We start from the raw sequence: 8,905 nt of genomic DNA, 5'->3' as shown, positions 1-8,905 counted from the left end.
CTCAGACTCTCAACTAATTAGTTGCTTCTCATAATTTTATAACTTTTTTTCTTTCTTCTTTTGCTAAGTATGACAAATTAATTATTAGAATAGATGATGAAACACATATTTGAAAAAACAAAATCAGGTTTGATTTATTAATTTCGATGAATCCAATTTCGGGGGCCTTTTTTTTTTTTTTTTTTTGGAGTTTTGCCAAAGGAATATATCCTAACTATCTATCTGAATCAAAAATATTATTTGATTGAAATGAATGTTTAATATATGGAATTTAAATGTTTAAGTTTGATTTTTTTTTTCTAGAATAAAAGAGATTTGTGTCTTACAATGCAAATGATTAATTGAATATCTACTTTTGTTTTATTATTAAAGGTATAAAACAAAATCAAATAATTGAAGAGAACAATAATGAAGCTGATATGAATTAAATTTGGTATTATTTAATACATTTTTATATTCATTAATTATTTAATCACTTAAAAATTTTGAGAAAATGTATCCTATGACAGAAAAATATAGAAAAAATAGCCTATAACACATTTTTTCTTTTGCATATGACAAATATGGCAAGTAATTAATTAGATATATCATAAGGCTATCCGCTTTTAGATTTGATAATTTTATAATTTAAAAAATGCAGTGACATGGACCCTATTATCATAAATATTTATGCTATTTTTGTAAAGCCCTTAATTTTTTTTTTAAGATTAGATATTTGTACATTAAACCTTATTTATTTTATTTTAATTTTATTTCTAAAAATAATTAAATGAAAATAAATTAATTTAGAATATTGAGTAAAATTTAATATTAAATAGTTAAGATAATATAAAATATTAATAGCAAAGGTGTATTAGTTGAAAATTATTGTGTAAATAATATAAATATGTTTAATTATCGGTTGAAAATTGATCAAACTATTTACAAATTATACCAAAATTAAACTTTTAGGTTTTAAGATTTATCCTTTAAATCTTGATATTTAATTGAATACTCACTTTCAATTATTGGCATAAGTATCCATTAATTTAATTCTATAACAATAGTGATGAAACTTAATTAACCATAATTCTTTTAAACTAATTAGTAGACTTCTAACACTAAAGACAAGAGGGTGTAATCAGATATACAAGAACTTATATCGCGTCTTATAAGAACTATACAATGAAGTGCGATTCAGAGGGAGCATGACTCAATTGGAAAATTCTCGTATTACATATCTTATTTTTTTAAAAAAAAAAAAACTAAAAATGTGAAATGAGTATTTAGTTTTAAAAATGGTGGAAAACACTGTAACTACTTCAACTCTAGAAAATAAATTGAAGCCAAAAATAAAAACCTAAAAGTGAAATATTTTGAAACCTTTTAATTGAATAGAAACCATACCTAAAGATATAATTTAGGGCAAAAATAATTTTCCTTCCAAATAACTTCTTTTAGTAGTGATTTAGAGCAAATAATAATAAATAAATAACCTAAATTAATGACTTAATCGTACAGTTTAATATCAAAAGTTAATGATTTTTATATACAATTTATATTTTGGAAAATATAAATCGTAAATAATTAATAACAAACAACAATAATACTAATAGTCTTTGTTATTATTATTGTAAATTTAGTGGTAATGCACATGCTTCAAACATTATTTTATTTAATTAGTATTAATTAACTAGTTTTAAATGGAAAGGGCTATTTCAAGATGGATAATATGTTACTAATTCTATAAATTTTTTTTGGTACGTGATGTCTTCTTTTACGATATTTTGAAAAATATAACAAAGCGATCAAATATATATCAGAACAATTTTGAAAATGAAAAAAACCCACGATGGAAAATATAAAAAATGTTATGTCAACCACGTCATTAACAACGCCGCAATATATTTAATACATGATCGTTTAGATTTGACTATTTTTGGTACACAATCGCTAAGATTTGGATAGCCAAATCTAAACGATTTACACGATCGTTTAGATTTGATTACATGATTGTTTAGATTTAGTCGTTTAGATTTGACTAGACGATCATTTAGATTTGGCTACCCCAAATCTGAACGATTTTTTCTTCTTCCAAAATTTGGTATAAGATCGTTTAAATTTTGCTAAACGATTTTTTTTAACATTCTTTTGCTACACGATCGTTTAGATTTGTTTACACGGTCGTTTATTTTTTTAAGATTTTTTGTTATACGATCGTTTAGATTTGACTAAACGATTTTTTTTAATACTTTTGGTGCGCAATCGTTTATTTTTTTACATGATTGTTTAGATTTGACTACTTCAATCTGAACAATTTTTTTTAAAGATTTTTCATACACTAATTTTAGATTTGGTTACCCTAATTAATCTTAACGACATAAAAAAAGAGAAGAGGAAATGAAGAAAGATGATCGAAAGAAATCACAGCGAAAAAAAAAAGAGAAAAGAAGAGAAAAGTAAGAAAGACAATAGAAAAAAATCGCAGCAAATAGAAAAAGAAAGACAAAAAGGTAAATCTAAAATATTGACTTTGTAACAAAGACCTTGTTATATTATGAAAATTTCTCAGTGTTTTTGGTTAAAATATTATAAGAACCTGAAATTGTGCAAATTTAGTTTTATATTCATTAATTATTTTAGTACCAATAGTTATCTTAAGAAATGAACTACCATATTCAATTCAACAAACGTTACAACCCCGTCACTACTAAAACAAAATAAATTAATATGATTATATGGACAAAAATATAGAAGCTATGAAAGTGAAATATATAATTTCTGCCTAAATTTTGAGATTTTTTTTTTTTGAAAAAACAAACTCAAATTAAAGAGATAAGTACTTGGCAGTTTCTGGTTATAATCAATTTTTTCTCTTAGAGAAAAATATATATTATTAATCACATTGGTTGTTTGAATGTTGATAAATAAAATGTTTTGTACATTTTTAAATTATGCCATTTTCTCTCGAAATTAACATTGATACTAATAATGGTCGTGTGAAATCTTGAGTTTGTCTTTACATTAAAAAGGAGGAAAATGAATGGCTCTTAAATGGTAAAGATTAGACAATGAAGATAGCTTTGAATTAACATGCACTACTAGAAAAATGGTCAATGATGACAGTTAAACTTTGTCATATTTAAAATTCATGACAATTATGTTGAACAAGAAATTTTGGTCAATTAAATCGCGTCAAGTTAGCACAGTAAATTTTGATGATTATAATTTGATTGGATTTGGGTAGTTAAATGTAAAGACTCAGCCTCTTATACTAAGTTGTGGACTTTACTTTAAAAGAAAAGAATTTAAAATTTATTTAAAGTAAATAAAAAATAAAACAAAACTGCAAATTATCGTTAAAATTATAAATAGAATGTATGGAAATAAATTTAAAACAAAATTCCTATCTCGGGCCCTACTAGTTTTAAAGGGAAAGAAAAACAAATAAATAAATAAAATAGAATAAAATGAAAGGAAATATCAACTCTAAAATCCGACACATGACATAAGCGGAAGCAAACGTATCCCTATGGCTCGCCATGGTCACTTATGGTCATTCGCCAGCTTGCCTTTGCTCTTACCTCTGCCTCTACCTGAAAAATAGAAATGGAAAGAGTGAGTATAAAAATACTCAGTAAGGGACCCACTATTAGTCCCATTAGGTGCCTGTTAACTTCCTATAAGAGTTCTTAAGAGTGGTACCCCTGAACTGGCACGTTCCCGAACATGTGCAATCTGTGATCCCGTAGGAACAAGCTGGTCTTTGGTGAACCCAAGGGAACATCTAAGATGATCGGGCTGTGAGTGCCATTGGACTACGCAGTCATAAGTATGAGCGATCCCGTCGGATCTCTAAAATCATGTCTGTGTTAATGTCAATGTCAGACTGGTGAACCCGTCGGACTACACAGTCGTCAAAAAGAGTGGTGATCTCGAAGGACACTCATGTGGGTACGACTCTAATAGGTAAAGCTAACATACACCATATCCATAGCATGCACATAACACATCATCAAGTCACATCATAACATATTATGCCATAACATATCATACCATACATATCCTAGCATATCGTGTCACGTCATGTCATATCATGTCGTATCACCCTCAATCACACTACTGTATCATTAAAACGTAGGTGATAACATCAATGCATTATTAGCTCTAACACATAGTCATCCTGCAGTCAAAATTACAGTATTAGTTTCTATCTATAACCTCAAGTTCTGTAGCTAGCCATCATCAGTACATAACCATTCACACATGCGGTCTCTTTAAATTAAACTCGAGGGTTTAGTAGTAGAATCTCTTACCTGGAGAGTAGCTAGCCATCATCAGTACATAACAAAATAACACGCTTCCCAAGCGAAAAAGTCCTAATAAACAGAAAGCACAAAATTTAAATAACTTAACCATCCAAAACAACCAAGGGCTCAAGAATTCAGTCGAACTAACTTACCCAAGGTCGAGGTTGCAACAAGTTAACCCTTAACTGGAGAAATCCCACACTCCGAACTCCAATTGGTCAAACTGGTCCTTTAAGAAAAATAATTTAATTTAACCCAAAATTAAATTATTTAAGATCCAAAAATTTTAATCTTAGTTGGGTATTCTAAAACTCAATCAAAACATATCAAAACAGGTGAAAAAGGACCAAAAAACAGGCTTGGTGGCTCGGCTAAAGGCAGAAGGCGGCTCAGACTTCACGCGACAGCTAGCGTAGGCGCGCGACTCGACTAAGACGCGAGTCTGGTTCAGTTCGCGGAGAACGGCGCTCAGTCTTTCGACGACACGAAACGCGGCTCGGGTTGTAGCGATCTTCGACGATCGACGACAGAACGAGAAGGTGGATGACGATTGACGACGGATTGCGACGGGACGCTGACGGGTTGACGAATCGACGCGGCTGAAGGCGACAGCTAACGACTTGCCTTGCGACAGCGAGCGACGGAACGACGTAGACGATCGACTGTCGAACGGCTGGGACGCGTGATGGTCGACGAGGCTCAGCTGCGACGGGCGACACTTGGAGGAGAACGGAAGCGGCGTGGCGGAGGGCTAGGAGGCGGCGGCTAGGGTTTGGAAAAATTTAGGGTTTCCTTTTCTCTCTTTTTTTTTTCAATGAAGAAGATGGTTGATGTTCCCAAGGCCTATTAAATAATAATAAAAGCTATTATTATTTTCCCTTTTTCCTATTCCTTATTTTATTTCAAAACAATCAAATCTTCTCTCTCCTCATTTAAAACCCACAAAATCTCCCTTTTTTTATCTTCTTTCTATCTTTTCCCAAATAAAATCACATACTCTCTCTCCTCAACCAAACCAATCATCTTTATCTTATCAAACTATCTTTTCATAATAACTATATTATTTCATAATACAATTATTAATTCCTTACGCGAAATAATACCTAAACATAAATAACCAAAACAAACATAAATTCCAACTTAACAACAATTTGATATTTTTCAAATATCCAATAGAATCAAATCTCCATGAAGTAAAATACTTCAACATTTAAATAACACTCAAAATCTCAAAATTACAATTAAGATAATAAAATTAAATTCCTCAAATTTTGGGGCGTTACATTAAACTTTCTCATATTCAATCCAATTCAAGCCTTTGGTGAAAAATTCGGCCAAAGAAATTATGAGCCCGGACCCACCAAACAAGTGAACCCGAGCCCAAGCCCACCAAGCAAATGGGCCCAAGCCTAAGCCACAAAAGTAAATGGACTAAAGCGCACCTAAAGCCGATGAAATTTCTCTATAAATAGAGACCTTTGCCATTCATTGGAGATCTTTGGTTAAAGGAAAAATTGAAACTCTGAAGATCTGAATCTCTAAAGAATTGAAGATTCAAATTTTAAAAATCTCTCAATACGTGTAAGTTCTTATCAACCTCGAGATCGTCATCTTTTAAAACATTGATGACTTGGAAGAATAAACTTTTCTCGAATTCTCGAATATTGAAGCTAAAACAGACTTGCAACCACAACTTCCTGAACATCGAAAATCAAAAAGTTCTAACTCTTAATTTGTATGTGAGAGAAAACATCAAATGAGTAAATATTAGAGACTGTATCCACAACATCATATAAATCAATATACAAAGTTCAATTCCACGAATCACATTTATCTTGAAAATCTCGTGTTAACAAGTTATTTTCAGTCATTGTTCCAACAGTTATGAAAATTCTATTAAGACAGTTTGAAAAAACTGTCACAATAGGTGTTTTTCATGACAGAAAATAAATGTCACGTATCTCTTATTGATGACAGATAATAACTGTCATTATTTATATTTTATTACAGAAAATAAATGTCACATATCTAGTATTATTGACAAATAATAAATGTCATTATTTACATTTTATGACAATGACTAATTGTTATCATTTCACCTAGTATGACTTTAATTGACTGTCAAGAATACATTTTATGACAATGACTAATTGATAGTTTTTTTTTTAAAATTCAAATGTCATATATACTCCTCCATTATTACATTTGTTTCATGCCCTATTCTTTTTTCAGTCTCTGTTTTTCTTGCCGCCCTGCCATTACACAGACCAATTCAAGCACAAAGTACTATACAACACACCCATATGGAAACAAACCGCAAATGCTTTAATATATATACATTAACATACACTTCATAATATTTGTACAATTGTTGGTAAATGGTTTGTACAATGATAGAATGAACATACGTGTTTTGGTACCAACAAGCTATTTAAATAAGTACATTTCAACCAAAATTTTGCTACCAAACCTACAAAAACGCCTATAAATCAATAAATTGCTCAATTGCTCCAATATGACTTCACTGCTTCAATGGATTCTTGCAAAACCTAGTAAGAAAACAAAATGAAATTTTAGAGTATGACTCTATACATCAATATAAGAATATAAGAAAGGTTTTACCCTTTGTAATGCCAACACACGGTATCAATTCCAACCCTAGTTAAAAGGAGAGATAAATCAAATCTACTTCACCCAATTATGAGTTCATAATATATCTCAATATATCATCCCCCTCCTCCAACAAGTGAAAACAACCCAAATTATACACAAACCAAACACTGAGGTAAAACTTGTTTCAAGGTTTACAAAGTCGTAAGGAAGTTACAGAAGCCCAATAAATAACATTGAGGTGGCTAATATTGCTTCACATCCAAACTTATGAGATCCAAGTACACAAAGACAAACTGGAATAAGAACTAAAAAAATATTCTGGTTTAAAAACATCACAAGGGACTTACAGCCCAGTTAGGCAATAATGCAAGCATTGTAGGTGCAAGACCTCTATACATTCCACGTAGCACCTCATGAAAAATTTGTTGCAGACTACCAGCTATAAGACTCCCTGGATAGACAAAAATAAAAAAGTCGAAAAAAAAATCATATATAATCAAAGCACTTCAATTGTAATACAAACCCTCCAACCAACTTACAATAGCTAAGACAATAATGCAATTCACTTTCTCAATGTGCATAGATAGGGGCAAATAGAAGCAAAACAAAGTACACACATCTGACGAAAGAGAAAATATGAACAATGAGATAAAAAATTATTGAATATGGCATTAGAAACAAAATATGGTAATAGCTCCACAAGTTACTTAATAAGTCTCTTGAGCAACCAATGTGAATCTTCTGTACATCAAAAAATGCTCCATACGTTAGAAAATCATGCATTGGTTCATCATCTTGCTAAACATGAAGAGATTGATCACAAAGCAAAGTTGAAAGCAAAAACTGAAGAAAAATTCTTACTAAAATATGATTGCTATTGTCCACATATACATAGGTTCATCATCTTGTTAATAACACAATTATTCTAGAAAACAATACACCTAGTAAATGAAGATGAAACTTCACTATATCTAATGTTTTCATATGTTTTATACTTCATTGTTTGAGAAGTTACGTTGCAAAGACATACCTCACTAGGGTATATGATAGTCTTGTACTTCTTCACAATTGGTGAGCCTGCATCTTCATAGAGCTGAAAATATATATAATAACACATGACACATAAATTGAGTATAAGCAAGAAAAAAGAAGTCCATAGAGCTTTTGAACTTTGAAATTGATCAATCACCTGAGAAACGTGCTCTTCAGCTGCAACTCTAGATTTCACAACTCCACAATTTGCAATAACTAGTGTATTTGGTTTGATACAAGAATGCTAAAAGGTGAAACGCTGCACAAATAATTCATAGAATTCTGAATGATACTGAAGGAATATAGTCAAAGTAAACTCATACAATTTAAAGGTTGAACAATTAAATGTACTAGCAAAACTAGTAAACTCATACTCAAAGTCATCACAACAAAACTAAAGTAAAACATGTAACCAAAAAACAAAACTTAGGCCATGTCTCTAAGTCTTATTAAAAGATATTAAAAAAGTTAAATTAAATAGAAAATAAAAATTAAATACAAGATAAAGAAGTTAAATGTAAACCCAAGACTAAAAAAAGACTACTAAGCAGTCAAGCTTAAAGCAGTACAAGCCCATTCAAGACAAAAAAAAAAAAAAATCCAACACAAAATAAAGAGGTGCAATAGACAATACAATTGAAAGGAAATAGAGATGGAGAACAAAACAAAAACAAAGACCAAATGAGAGCAGCCAAGAAGAGTAAGACATTTAAAAACTAAAGAAGAGAAGGCAAGAAGAGTAAGATGTTTAAAAATGAAGTTAACAAAGAAACAAAAAAAAAAAAAAAAAGTAAAGATTATGTTTAAATAAGAAATAATATCAAAATGCATTAAAGAAAATGGGGAAAGAATCTTTAAAAAACTTTAGAAAAAGTGAAAATAATGGCTACCCACCATTAGGCCTCTCTTTGTATGGTTTGTTTCATTAGTTCTCCCCGCTGTTACACTTTTAAAAATGCCTTGGTGGTGGG

At 30.5% G+C, this 8,905-nt stretch overlaps 1 long non-coding RNA gene across 1 annotated transcript; it reads right to left on the bottom strand.

Moving 5' to 3' along the window:
- Positions 1-6,740: 6,740 nt before the first annotated feature.
- On the bottom strand, positions 6,741-7,972 carry LOC103489922 (uncharacterized). The gene is made up of 3 exons (XR_001762711.2): positions 7,933-7,972; positions 7,250-7,353; positions 6,741-6,838 (listed from the first exon to the last, which is right to left on the bottom strand). It is a non-coding gene; the product is annotated as an uncharacterized LOC103489922 (long non-coding RNA).
- Between the last annotated feature and the right edge of the window lie 933 nt (positions 7,973-8,905).

The sequence above is a fragment of the Cucumis melo genome, chromosome 4, assembly GCF_025177605.1.
Source record: "Cucumis melo cultivar AY chromosome 4, USDA_Cmelo_AY_1.0, whole genome shotgun sequence".
Classification (NCBI taxonomy): domain Eukaryota; kingdom Viridiplantae; phylum Streptophyta; class Magnoliopsida; order Cucurbitales; family Cucurbitaceae; genus Cucumis; species Cucumis melo.
This window is presented reverse-complemented; position numbering and strand designations above follow the sequence as displayed.